The 15,632-nt window shown below is 31.7% G+C and overlaps 1 protein-coding gene across 1 annotated transcript in view; it reads left to right on the forward strand.

Moving 5' to 3' along the window:
• The first annotated feature begins 1,023 nt into the window (after window positions 1-1,023).
• The window catches only part of LOC126892183 (uncharacterized), a 72,285-nt gene continuing 57,676 nt past the window's right edge, over window positions 1,024-15,632 (forward strand). Inside the window, exon 1 of the mRNA XM_050661664.1 lies at window positions 1,024-1,150. The gene's annotated coding sequence lies outside the window, so the exon portion shown is untranslated. The remainder of the gene's footprint in view (window positions 1,151-15,632) is intronic.

The following is a 15,632-nucleotide window of genomic DNA, read 5'->3' on the forward strand; positions in this document are numbered from 1 at the left end:
TACTATCTGAGTTCATCTAAAAGATTGATTCCACTAGGATATTTTCAGTATTATTTGAGCGACTATTCAATACATAATTCGGCCTCCAAGTGTTGTTTGCTTTAACTGTAACTGTTTGTCGTTTCATTGATGGGTATAACCAACAGACTACTTTTGGTTTCAATCTGCAGGTTTTACCTACAACTGCTATGAGTGCTCTAGTTTGGAATTTAGAGTTATCCCTATATCCTTGACCTCATTGGTTCTTTCTAGTTACTATCCAAATAATTTCAGCTCACTCAATCCAGTAAACTTCCTCTTATTGGCAAACGTTTCTAGTTTAGTTTTAGATGGGTTTACGGAGAATTCACTGTCAGACACCAATTATCTGTGTAATGAAGGGTATATCACATCTGATCCACAAAAGTACTGGCACCCGGTTTATGGTACCTTTATAAATATCTGTGGATATTTTTCTACTCTGAAGTATCTTAATAATCCAATTGTATGTTGTGATCTCCATTTTCTTCCTCATCAATACTAAAACAACATAATAGAGTCGAGTCAAGTCTGAATGTTAAGCTCTTGGAGGACTGAGTGATTTGGTTTGTGCTCTGTGCATTCTATGTATAACTTTTAACAAAGGTTTACATTTTACATAGTCAAATACCTTGAGGTAATCCAGAGAGGAGATGCTTATAACAATTTTGAATTCTCGAGCTTTTTCAATGAGCTATCGCATATTGAGAACTTGCTCGCTTGTACCCTTACGTTCGTGTCGTACAAGCTAAATTGTAAATTACTCTTACTTAGGTGTGAAATATAGACCTTAATATAAGTTATTCTAATTACTACATTTTACTCTTATTAAAATGTTTTTGATGAAGTTCACACTGTTTCTAGTAAAGTTTAAAATAAATATAAACGAGTCCAATCCTGAAAATATCAACCTACTAGTTATGCTTTCGTTATTTTGCTGCTTGACTCATTATATTTGTAGAAGAATGGTATTAGAGAAAAGTGAGAGTTTTTCATAGTCCTGCTAGTGGTGAATTTTGAGCTTCCCGGTATTAATTTTGGAAATAGAGTGAAGCGACGAATGACAATGGAACACGTAATGATTTCAATGGATGCTTTCGACGCATGACATGACATTTAAGTGTTAAATGAGGTATGTGTTAATTAATTGTTTGTTGATTACTGTAGCATGTTAATGCTGCAAATATAGCAATGCTATTATCTTTTTATTTTTTATTAATTCAGAAATAATATTTTAACGAAATGTGATAACGTATTCTGTACAGAGTGAGACTAATATGTGGAACATCGTATAATTTTTGTCAAATATTTAATTTCTTTAAGATTTTGTAAGATTAGGTTTATCATTTTTTTTTAATTTTCCTGTCTGTTGATATAGGTTTAATTTCTTCACGATTTTTTTTATTTTCGATCTCGTATATCTGCTGTGCCCAAGTTTTGCTCGGTCTTCCCTTTCTTCTTGTTTTACTTATCTCTTTTGAGCAACCTATTTTCCTCCCTCGTACAGGTAATTTTTTATTCTGTTTTTTATTCTGTTCATTGTGTAAGATTTCTCTAATTATTATTTCGTTGCTTTTTCTGTCTTGTTTTTTCTTTATTTCTGCGAACTTTGTTTCCTCAACATTGAGTTTACTGTTGTGTTTTATTTGTCGTGTTTAAGTTTATCTATTTATTTGATTCAGTGAATTTGTACTGTACGAGCGCCATAGTGGGAAAGCTTTTGGGGTAGTTCTGATTTCTTTCATTATATATGGATTTTGGGCTGCTGAACCCGAATATGAGGTTTGCGGACAAAATTTCTTGCCGGAACATTGAAAAATCGCGAAAAAAGCGAAAAATTTCAGCTTTTTTCCGATTTTTTTGCTCAAATCACGAAAACTATTAAATTTAATAAATGGTCTGTTGAGAAAAATTAAAGTACATAAAATTAAAAAATTACAAATATCACTATTTACTTTTTTTCAGAAGAACCGTTCAGTCTAAAGCGCAAGTTGAAAATTGCCAATTTTTAACGGTTTTGGCAAAACCCACTTTTTACATTCCAAAACTTTAGTTTTTATTAGAATGCTGTCATTTGATAAATTTCTCCTAGTTTTCCATACAAATAATAAATGTTCGTTCATAATATGAATATGGAATGTCTCCTCTCACAGCTTCCATGAATCCATTCCATCCTAAAATACCGAGAATGTCTCTGCTTTTCCCTTAGAGCCACAGAAGATCAGGCACAGATGGAGTCACAGTTTCAGTTGGTGGGGACATTCCCTTCGGATCTTGATTTCTGATAAACCTTGAGGATTTGTCCTTTCAAAATGTATTAGTTGAACAGCTCTCTGATTTCCATAAACCTCAGGTGCGGTTTAGTTTTTAGCCGAGGAATGGATTGGTTAGGATCTATTGCATGTTTTGGTGCAATACAAGAAATGCCACACATGACGTAAAAAGTGTGGTATCCGTCGATTGTATTTACATTAACCCTTTCTGTCCCAACGCAGCATATATCTGTCAAAAAGTGGGTCTGTATTCCCAGCCGCGGTAAATACAGGGTGAGGCAGATAACTGGCCTATTAGAAATATCTCGAGAACTAAAAGCAACAGACTCATAAAAATTGGAATACAGGGGTTTTGAAGGATGGTCTATTAAATGAAAATATTTTCATCTCTTTGCAACTTGCGGTTATACCGGAAGTTGCTTATAACTTCGTTTTTTTTTAAATGGGACACCCTGTATATTTTTACATTTTTGGATTCTCTTCGATGTCTTCTTTCTTAAAATATGAGGATTTGTAATGTTATACAGGGTATTTTAAAAGATAATTACGTTTGTTTATTAATTTCGTAGCCATATTCACACCCTGTAGAATTGTAGTAGTTTGACAACTAAAACTCTACTTACGTTCAAATGATTTTTAATATAGTCTACTATTGTCAAGAATCATTAGTATAGCTAAATTTTTAATTTTAGTATACAGGGTTGGTCGAAACTCGGAATGAGTTTTCTTAAATGGAACACCCTGTATTTTAGTATTGTAATGAAATTATATTTTATGGTACTTTTTTATTTCTTAAGCATTCCCTATACCTAACTGCTTTAATTTGTGTTTAAAGGCGGGTTGACATTACTAGTGAATAACGAACGTGGCTCACGCTTGCGTATTTTGCCCGTACTATTGTTAGATATTTTATTATCTATTTTCAAACTCAAGCAGTACATTTGTATTTATACATTGCATACAAATACAAATGTACTGCTCGAGTTTGAAAATAGTTAATAAAACATCTAACAATAGCACGGGCAAAATACGTAAGCGTGAGCCACGTTCGTTATTCACTAGTAATGTCAACCCGCCTTAATTGTTAGTCGCACCAACAATCTTAACTACGTAGCTATTTTGAAAGCTAAACCATTTTTGGTAATTTTAAGGATCGGTCTGGATTAATATGTATTTATTTCTGAAAAATTGTTTGTGATTGAATATTTTCATGGCCAACCTAATAAAATTTTACGTATTTTTTGTTGCAATTAATGTTTAGCTTGAATCACCAATAACTCACAAATTAAAGCAGTTAGGTAGAGGGAATACTTATAAAATAAAAAAGTACTACGAAATATCATTTCATTACAATACTAAAATACAGGGTGTTTTATTTAAGAAAACTCAGAAAATATTCATTCCGAGTTTCGACCAACCCTGTATACTAATATTTCATAATTAGCTATACTAATGATTCTTAACAATAATAGACTATATTAAAAATCACTTGAACGTAAGCAGAGTTTTTAATGTCAAACTATTACAATTCTACAGGGTGTGAATGTTGCTACGAAATTAATAAAAAATACCCTGTATAATATTACAAAATCTCATATTTTAAGAAAGAAGATATTGAGGAGAATAAAAAAATGTAAAAATATACAGGGTGTCCCATTTAAAAAAACCAAGTTATAAGCAACTTCCGGTATAACCGGAAGTTGCAAAGAGATGAAAATATTTTCATTTAATAGATCATCCCTCAAAACCCCTTTATTGCAATTTTCATGATTCTGTTGCCTTTAGTTCTCGAGATATTTCTAATAGGCCAGTTGTCTGCCTCACCCTATATACGTTCAAGGTGTTATGGTCTCAATTTACCAAAGCCGAAAATATGCGTTGCTTATAAAATTTTAGACTCATTGGTGTGCCAATGCCATAAAAATATGTCCGAAAATGTTAGATTATTCTTCCCAAAGCCTCAAAATGTTGGCACCTAAGACAGGTCATGCGGACCCATTGCCGTATATATTGGTGCACATATTTTAGATATATGCTATATTGTAGCACTGGTGGCAACACTTATAGCTGCTAGAAGGTAAAGCGTTTGTAGCCACAGAAAAGACCAGAAAAAAAAAAGAAGCGAATCGAGATACATGTGTGCAAGATGCGGAGTCGGCCTTTGCGTAGTGTCATGTTTTGAGGAGTACCACACAAAAGAAAACTTTCAATGTTAATTTACATTACATTATTTTTTTAAGTTAGTTACATTTTTTCAAGTTGGTTTTGCTCTCTGATGAGTACTTTTGAAAAGAAAACGTTTAAGTTGGTTAAAAAAACTCTCAAAACATGTTTTGGTCATTTATTTGTTTATTTATATGCGACGTATATATAAGGCAATTGGACTTTAAGCATGACAAAACCTTTGGGATTGAGGCCTGGCATAGAAAGGGTTAAAATCTGCGTTTTCGTACACCTGTTGTGTAAAGCACGGCTTATCAACTTTCTGCGGATCGCCTGCGATTGCTGACACTTCCAGATAAGCAAGGCGCTTGCTCAAAGTCTTGTAGCGGCAGTAAGGCCCATATAGTTGGTCTCACCATTCCTTGTAGGGTTGGCCGTTTTCTCTACAAAAAGTACGGCTCAAGAATATAATTAATTTAATATTAATTTAAAATAATTTTATTTTAAAACGATTTCTGGTGTGGAAATTGAAGACTCAAACAACAGTTATAAAATGTAATTTTCATTATTGTGGCTTTTTTAATATTTAAACATAATATTTAAATCGAACTAACAGACTTGCAAAGAAATTATTGGATCCGGAAGTAGCAAAACTTAAATAAAATTCTTTGGAATACACCAAGACAAAAGATGAGAAATGGAATAAGATTCTTATACACTAAAGACCCTGGAATTCCAAACAGAACAGAGGGAGAAAAGTAGGTTGGACTGATAATCTGAAAAATGTTTCCTGACCGAAAGAAGGAAGAGAAGGCCCATATCCAAAAGTGGAAGACTGGGGCTGGTTAGATAGATACAGTGCGCTGGAATAAGTGTTACCCTCCATATTCCATTAAAAGTGTTACAGTCCATTAAAAATAGAATTTCTACACTACTGGATGAAGAGCGAAATCTTACAAAACTGTTATAAACTAAAAGGAAAAGAGGTTTCCATCTCACCAGTTTTAACTAAGACACAGCCATTGGAATCAAAAACGTTAAGAAAACACTTATTTTTGGCTAAACAACAAAATAAAGAAAATTGCTATATAAAAAACAGTAGACTGTATATAAATAATAAAGCCTATACAGTAAAAGATTTAACGGAAGAGGAGGAAGAAAACAACGAGAGACGTTCAAACAGTGCTCCGCCATCCCCATTACCAGAAACAACCGACGCCGACGGTGTGGAGCTCACACACCCATTACAAACAACTACTTGGAAAGAAATTTCTAAACCAGAAGGTAAGGCTGACATAAAAGGGACACCAACTACTTCGAAAAACATAACTAAGCCTTATACTCGTCTTCAAGATCAAAGAATACGAAACAATTCAACTTCGTCTCAGTCCAGGAAATAATTACATATAGGTACTTACTGCTAGTAATAACATTGTAATTTGTAAAACAGGTTTGCCCTTTGTTATCGCTGTTTAAATATACTTTTTAAATATCGTATCTATAGATTATATATTGTTAATTTTAATATTTTTTTATATATTATTATCTTATATTATATTTAATAGTTGGTAATCCATTATAATGGATCAATTTATAAGAGATGTAGATTTTGAGCCTTTTGATACTCACGAAATAAATGAAATAGTGCAACTGAGTGAATTTATCAAACCGGAAAATAATCAAAATAACTTAAAAATTATTCACCAAAATATTAGAAGCATAACAAAAAATATTGATGAGTTTAGCACAGTGTTAAGTCAACTAAATTCAGACTTTGATTTGATAGTACTTACTGAAACTTTTAAACTATGTGATGTACAATATTAAGATAATAATGAATACATATTCTTGTATAGTGATTCAAACTTCAATAGGAATGACGGGGTGGCAGTATATATAAAGGAAACCATTACATTTTCGCATAAAAAGGTAATGATTGGGCATTCTCAAGCAATCGAATTACTTATTCAATTAGAAAATAATAACAAAATCCTAGTTACTTGTCTTTATCGTTCACCATCTGGTGATGTGGAAGAATTCCTTCAATACTTAAAACAATATTTAGAACAACAAAAACAAGAACGGGTAACGAATCATATACTACTCGGGGACATTAATATTAATATTAAGGATACAAATAACGAACATGCTTACGAATATCTTAACTTAATGTATGAATACCAATTTGAATCTATGGTCAACAAATATACAAGAATACAAGGAAAATCTAAAAGTTGCATTGATCATATTTTTTTAAAAGCACAGGGAATTCATGGACAATCTAAGTCAGCAGTAGTGGAAACTTACGTTACTGATCATAAAGCGACTGTTATTTGTTTACCACTTAACCTAAAAAATAGTTATAAAAAACTAGTCAGAGAACAACACGTAATCAATCACAAAGAACTAAAAAAAGACTTAGAAAGTTATGATTGGTGCGAATATAATGCCTCTTTTAATGTTAATATTAAATGCAATCTATTATGTGAAATTCTAAATAAACTTATAGAAAAAAACAGTTATATAAAAAAACACAAAAGACGGGAAATGAAGCGTCAAAGTTGGATAACTGCAGGACTGGTTAAATCCATAAACACAAAAAATCTTTTGTATCGTAAACATGTCAAAGATCTTGACAACGTTAACAAAAAAAATGAGTATTTAAATTATAGAAAACACCTGAATATATTAATAAAAAATGCCAAGAAAAATTACTTTAGAAATGAAATTGAAAAAAAAACAAGAATGTTTCCAAAAACTTGTGGAATATTGTTAAAACTTTGACAGGTAAAGAAACGGAAAAAAATATTACAAAAATAATTACACAAGAAGGAACTACTGTAACAGATGGTGGAGCTATCTCAAATTCTTTTGCTCGTTATTTTACAGAAATTGGAGAATCTTATGCTAAAAAAATAATACCACCGACATCGTATCTCTCTAAATATAATAACGTGATGCATTCTATGTATTTAAGACCGGTCTCGGAAAGCGAAATTGAGGGAATTATTAAAACACTTAAAACGAACAAATCACCCGGTATTGACAACATTAGAACAGAAACAATAAGAACTATAGATAAACAAATCACCAAACCGTTGATGGATCTAATAAATTTAATATTTAAAACTGGTGAATGCCCAGACAAATTTAAAGAAACGGTAGTAATTCCTATACACAAGAAAGGAGATAAACTAAGTTTGTCAAATTACAGACCAATTTCATTAATTACTACTTTAACAAAAATCTTTGAAAAATGTCTTAAAATCAGATTAACATCATTTCTTGACAAACACAACATATTATCGTCTTCTCAGTTTGGATTCCGTGAAGGTTTTTCAACAAACGACGCAATTATAGAACTCACCAATGAAATATATAATCGAATTGACAATAGCCAACCTACTGCTTGTGTGTTTCTAGATCTCGCAAAAGCTTTCGATACTGTAAGCCATCCAAAACTACTAGAGGCACTAGAAAATAGTGGAATACGCGGCACTGCTTATAATCTACTGAAATCTTACTTGGACAATAGACAACAAATTGTTAGGATAAATAATATCAATAGTAAAAAACTTCACGTAAGATGCGGGGTGCCTCAAGGTACAGTATTAGGGCCACTATTATTCAATATCCATGTCAACGATTTATATAACCTTAATACTGAGGGAAAGATAATCAGTTTTGCCGATGACACTGCAATTTTATATAGCGCAGACAGTTGGGAACATTTAAGGGATAAAATTAATGTAGATATGCACAAACTAATAAAATGGTTTAATTATAAAGGTTTAACAATTAATTATGAAAAAACCTTTTTTGTTCCGTTTTGCAGTTACAAAGTATCACTACCTTCTTATAGTGCTATAACAATTAAAAACACGAAAGGAAATATAATTATAAAATCAAGTAACAATATAAAATATCTTGGAGTAAAAATCGACTCTCATTTAAGATGGGATGCCCACATAGATCAAATAACAAAGTGTTTGAGAGCCTTGGTTCCAAAGTTCAAATTTCTCAAATCTAAAATAGATGTAAAATATTTAAAAATATTATATTATGCACTAGTTGAATCTAGAATTAGATATGGAATACTTGGGTGGGGCGGTGTACAAAAAACTTATTTAAAGAAAGTCGACATCTTACAAAAAAAAATATTGAAAATAATAATTAACAAAAAAATGACATACCCGTCTCATTTATTATTCTGTGATACTAACGTAATGGATACGAGGCAACTTTATATGTATTCCCTGGTATTATACACATACAACCATAAACATATCCTTCATACATTACCTCATCACTATGAGACTCGCACTAAAACCAACCAACACGTACAATTGGGAAATATTAAAAAATCAATAGGACAGAGATCTGCCATGTATCTTGCTCCAAAATTATTTAATCACTTGCCGAACATATACAAGATATATTTTAATACTCTTAATTCATTAAGTATGGTAAAATCTATATTCAAAAAGTATGTATTGAACCTTGATCGTAATATTGTACATAAGTTATTTGATTGACTTAACACGTGAATGAAATTTAAAAAAAATAAAAAAAAATGATAAAAAAAAGAATGTTTGCAATACAGTGGTTTGTTAAATTTACCCAGTTCCTTTATTTATAATATAAAAAAATAAAAGAAAATAAATAAATACATGTAAGATAATAGAATGTTTGTACCTTGGCATTTAGTATACACATACTATATTCAATAACTAAACATTGTCACACACTATCCCCGTGTTCGACCAATAGGTTTTAACGGGTAGTGAGTAAATGTTTCTTTATTTTCCAGGATTAACATGTAAAGTTAAAATGTAGAATGTAATAATGTAAAACGTAGAATATAAAGTTAAAATGTATGTATTTAATTCTTGTACTGTGAAATTAATAAACATTATTATTATATTATTATTATATTAACTCATACGCTCGGATAGGTCGATTTTTAAAATAATCATAGTATTTTATAGCATCAATGTTTCGAACTTTATGAGATCCCTCTTCAGGTGAAAGTCATAAATTTGATTTTTGAAGTTATACTTCTTTAGGCACGAGGGTGAATTTTTATTTTCCCTGGCGCATGCGCACACCGACAGTATTGTATTAGTCGCTCAAACGTTATACGGGATCTGATTGGGTGTTAAAATCATCATATGGAGATTATTTTTTTTAAGGGGAAAGTACATCATGTGACACCTCATTTAAAAGCTTTTGAAATACTGATTACAAAAATGTATGATACTTGAGCAAAATTTTGGTCAAATGATTTTTAAATGCATTAATTTTTTTCGAATCCTGAGAAAACTAATGAGTATTTTTGAAAAATTCAAACGCAAAATGAAAGATTACATTATTACCAAGGACCGAAAATCCCTTAGAATAAACAAAAGGTTTTTTTTTAAATGACATATTTGAAATTAAAAATCATACTAAATTTTCTCTTCGTTTTCATCCCTCTAACTTATTAAAATACACATTATAGAAGTTTTTAGGGACTTTAGGCCCTCGGTGATAATGTAATCCTTTATTCTGCGTTTAAATTAAAGGCAAAGAGAATGATGATGATAATGATGATGATATTCTGCGTTTAAATTTTTAAAAAATTCCTATTAGTTTTCTCAGGATTAAAAAAATGAATGCGTTTAAAAAGCATTGGACCGAAATTTTGCGAAAGTATTATACATTTTTGTAATCAGTATTTCAAAAGCTTTTAAATGAGGTGTCATATCTTTCCTACTTTCCCATTAAAAAAAATCAAAGTTATGCCTGTCACCTGAAGAAACATCGCGTAAGAGGAAAAGAAGGACGTAAAGTTCGCAACATTGACGCTATAATATACTATGAAAATTTTAAAGATTGACCTGTCCGTGCGTTTTGCTTATGTGCTAAAAATAAATAAGTTAATAAGAGAGGGGGGGGGGGGTAACACTTATTCCAGCACACTGTATATAGATAGAAATACTCTAGGCATTAATTAAACAATAAAAAGGAGGACCTCTCCTAACTAAGATCCAGAAAAAATATCCAAAACTACGTTCTTAAGAAATACCTAGAATCTGATGAGAATTTCCAGGCAGATCCGGGTAGAGCCAAACTTTTGATCAAGTAAAACAAAATGAGCTTATTATAGACCTGCATCTATTTAACCTTCCGATAGGCTCGCCCAGCAAATTAACCAGAACGGTCGCAAGTATCTTCACCCGTGTTGAGCTGGCCCCCCCCACTTGCAAAAATTAAAAAACAAAGAGCCCTGATTTATGAGCTATTTATGAGCTCTCATATTCCGCAAACTAAAAATTTTGAGCTCGTTCCACTGAGCAGGAATTTAATACCCTAGTGGGGGGGGGGGGGCTGAGTCAGCCCCCCCCCCCACTACTTAAAAATAGGAATATTGAATCGATTTTTGCGGCAGAATTACGAGCTATTTATGAGCTCTTGAAATTATATACTTTCGATTTTTGAGCTCATCCCCTTCACCCCCAAACAACCCTTTAATTGATTTAACTTAAGAGAAAGATGCTGAGAAAACTTAAAATATATCGTATTGCGGATATAATTCATATAGCTTATATACTCTAAGAATCAACTATTAAATCAAGAGCATTTCGATTATTGAGCTACAACCCCTTCGCAAGAAAACCACCCTATCTTCCCGGCTTAAGAGAAAGTTGTACTTAAAATGCATTAAACTAATTATTTGGCGACTACATATCATTTAATAGTTTATAACCTTCCAAATTACGCGCAGTTAGATCAGTAAATTGCAATTTATTTTGTATAGTGCAGTCACTGAAGGTAAAAATCAACGATTACCTTCAATTTCGGTGAACCTTCATCGATTTTCACGAAAATTGGTCAGTAGTTAGAGAATACGTCAAGAAACAAAGGTGACATGGTACCACCTTGCGCCTTTACCCTGAGGGTGGATACCGCCCCTTCTCGGGGGTGAAAATTATTTTATAAAAAATAAATGCACAAATCAATAAAAGAACAAATTAAAAGCAAAATTCATTATATAAAGTTAATAAAATAAGTCAATACTTTTTAAGTTATTAAAGATCAAAGATTTTAATTATTTGTGAAAAAAATGCATGTTTTGGAGAGGTTTTTTGTAAATCACTGAAAAACTTTAAGTGTTTACAAAAAAGTTAATAGTAGTTTAATTCGTATAGCTTATATTCTAAGAATAAACTCTTAAATCACGCGTCTTTCGATTATAGAGCTACAACCCCTTCGCAAGAAAACGACCCCATATTCCCGGCTTAAGAGAGAGTTGTTCTTAAAATAATTTAAATTAATTATTTGGCGACTACATATCGTTTAATAATTTATGAGCTTGCAAAATATACGCATCTCAATTATTGAATTGCCATTTTCTTTCTATAGTGCAGTCACTGAAGGTAAAAATCAACTATTACCTTCGATTTCGGTAAATCGCCATTTATTTTCACGAATTGACAATAACAACTTGGGGTTTTAGCCTGGGGTATATGTCACCCCTTCTCGGGAGTGAAAATTACTTTATTAAAGATAACCCCACAAATCGAGAGAGGGACAAATTGTAAGCAAAATTTGTTATATAATGTGATTAAAATAAATCAATACTTTTTGAATTATTAAAGATCAAATATTTTAATTTTTGGAAAAAAAATGCATGCTTTAGAGCGATTTTTCATAAATGACTAAAAAACTGTAAGATTTACAAAAAAGTTTTCATCACTAAAATTGAAGCTAATAAAAAATATAATAAATTGCTTACTTGAAAAACCCTTTAATGTTAATTTAAAGTAAGTTATTGGTAATTAAATGTATATTTTTTTCCGCGACTGTTCAAATCTAAGGGTTCAAGCTTAAATAACGGGAAAGAGATGCATTTTATAACACTTAGGTACTAAATACTTGTCAAAGTACTTAGAAATACCTATGAAAAATAAGATCCAGAAAAAGTTGATAGTATCAAAATCCGCTCACCAATTTTCGTGAAAATGAATGGAAATTTACCGAAATCGAAGGTCATAGTTGATTTTTACCTTCAGTGACTGCACTATAGAAAGAAAATGGCAATTCAATAATTGAGATGCTTATATTTTGCGAGCTCATAAATTATTAAACAACATATAGTCGACAAATAATTAATTTAAATTATTTTAAGTACAACCCTCTCTTAAGCCGGGAATATGGGATGGTTTTCTTGCGAAGGGGTTGTAGTTCAATAATCGAAAGGCGCGTGATTTTAGAGTTTATTTTTAGAATATAAGCTATACGAATTAAACTACTATTTACTTTTTTGTAAAAACTTGCAGTTTTTTAGTGATTTACAAAAAACCTCTTCAAAACATGCATTTTTTTCACAAATAATTAAAATCTTTGGATCTTTAATAACTTAAAAAGTATTTACTTATTTTATTAACTTTATATAATAAATTTTGCTTTTAATTTGTTCTTTTATTGATTTGTGCAGTTATTTTTTATAAAATAATTTTCACCCCCGAGAAGGGGCGGTATCCACCCTCAGGGTAAAGGCGCAAGGTGGTACCATGTCACCTTTGTTTCTTGACGTATCCTCTAACCACTGACCAATTTTCGTGAAAATCGATGAAGGTTCACCGAAATTGAAGGTAATCGTTTATTTTTACCTTCAGTGACTGCACTATACAAAATAAATTGCAATTTACTGATCTAAATGCGCGTAATTTGGAAGCTTATAAATTATTAAATGATATGTAGTCGCCAAATAATTAGTTTAACGCATTTTAAGTACAACTTTCTCTTAAGCCGGGAAGATAGGGTGGTTTTCTGGCGAAGGGGTTGTAGCTCAATAATCGAAATGCTCTTGATTTAATAGTTTATTCTTAGAGTATATAAGCTATAGGAATTATATTCGCAATACGATATATTTTAAGTTTTCTCAGCATCTTTCTCTTCAGTTAAATCAATTAAAGGATTGTTTGGGGGTGAAGGGGATGAGCTCAAAAATCGAAACTATATAATTTCAAGAGCTCATAAATAGCTCGTAATTCTGCCGCAAAAACCGATTCAATATTCCTATTTTTAAGTAGTGGGGGGGGGGGGGGCTGAGTCAGCCCCCCCCCACTAGGGTATTAAATTCCTGCTCAGTGGAACGAGCTCAAAATTTTTAGTTTGCGGAATATGAGAGCTCATAAATAGCTCATAAATCAGGGCTATTTGTTTTTTAATTTTTGCAAGTGGGGGGGGGGGGCATCAACACGGGTAGTATCTTCGACACACGCGTTTTTATTTATGCTATAATTGAGAATAACATTTTACTATATCCAGATACTAACATTACATTTTATCGTAAAAGTGATAGAGATCCGCTGCCTTGTTTATCTTAAGCAAATATCCTGGTTTAGTGAATATTACAGGTGACACTGCTTTGACTAAACAATATTTTGTATACCTACTATGAAAAAGGATAGTAGGAGCAAATATTTATCAGGAAAAGTATACGAATTCTCTCAACCTCTATTTTCTAAACCATTTCGTTATAAATACTTAGAACAAATATTTTAATTTTGCTAGCGACAGCTCGCACTACAAATAAACGATTCGATTTTATTTATTCTAATCGAAGAGACATTATGTATTTTCTTTTAAAGGTTTTGAAATTTTATAAAAACTTTCGTTCGAATAATAAATATACTACGCCGAATTAAAATCTTATACAGAATAAAAATCGAAATAAGTGAACGAAAACTTACAGGATTTTTTGATCGTTACAGTTTATGAATTGAAATCCTCCTTCCCACTAAATATTAGAGCTAAATCCAACCTGTATTGTTTAAAAGAAAAACATAAGTCCGCGAAATTTATTGTTTCCTAGAATAGAGTTCTAACGTATTTATCAGGCAAAATATGCGAGATCCTCAACCTCTACAAGAGCGATACTTTCCCGATTTTCCAAACCATTCCGTTTTGCCATGTACACTCGAGCTGCATTAAATTTAAAAAATATTCGGTACGTGAAAATGTGGGCTAGTAATTCCTAATTCTGGGTGATTTATTGCATCACCCTAGTTCATGTAAAATTTAATAACGGCTCTGGTGGTGGTGGCTGTAACGGCAATTTGAAGTTCAGGCGGACGAGGCAGTAGTTCAGAATCGAATATCGGAAGCTGGAAGCCGGAGGATTTAGTGCCAAACGATGTTTTGGATATAAATAGTGGCAAATTGAGGAACGATAGGTTCGTAAATTGTTACTTGTTGGTTTAACAAAGATAGCTACAAAGTAAACGAATATTTCTTAAGCAATACTTGTCACTACCTATTGTGTAATTAATACATGTACCGGGTGTCCCAATAAGAATGGCTCTCGACCATATCTCAGGAACCGTCTATAGTACAACATTGAAAAAAAATATTTATAACACAAGTTGCCTCGGGAAAAGCCTGGAAATTATTTTCATAATTAACCTACAATTATGAAAATAGTTTTCAGGCTTTTCCCGAGGCAACTTTTGTTATAAATATTTTTATAACCTCTAGAGGGCGTAATTGAATATCAAAATTTAAAAAATAAAATTTTTACAAAATTTGCCTAGCGAAAGGGCACTGAAAATCAGATCATCGTATTCTTCATAAAATTCTGCGCATATTTGATTTTACAATTCAGTATACCTTTGCAAATAAGAGGTGGGGATGAGTGGGAACCTTGTTATGAAAAAATGGCTTTAAGTCCAGTTGTGCTAAATCGAATTTTGCAAACTTGTTCTTGTTGAAAACAGCTCTTTTTTGTCAATGTAAGAGTTATAATTTCGAAATAGCCTATTAAGTATTATACCATCTAGGAGGCGTCATTTAATTATTTTCAGAAATCTATTTTTCTTTGGAAAATATTAAATACAAGTATGCATTTTTAATCCTGTATTACAAAATAAGATCAAATTATCAACAGAATAGTGAAAACCGCATGTCGATACCTTTTTTCTATCTCGAGATATCTTAACAAACGTGTAAATTTTAAACATAACTGTTACTGTCACCGGTAAACAAAGTTAAGGAAAGGTAGTGTGCTGTGGAAAAAACAAAGAAACATTTTTTAGATGTCACACTGTATTAATTAAAACAGCAATAAGACAAACAATACTATAAAATATAACAAAGAAATAAAAACAACTACTTAGTGACGACTTCAATGTT

Source organism: Diabrotica virgifera, chromosome 9 (assembly GCF_917563875.1).
Source record: "Diabrotica virgifera virgifera chromosome 9, PGI_DIABVI_V3a".
NCBI lineage: Eukaryota > Metazoa > Arthropoda > Insecta > Coleoptera > Chrysomelidae > Diabrotica > Diabrotica virgifera.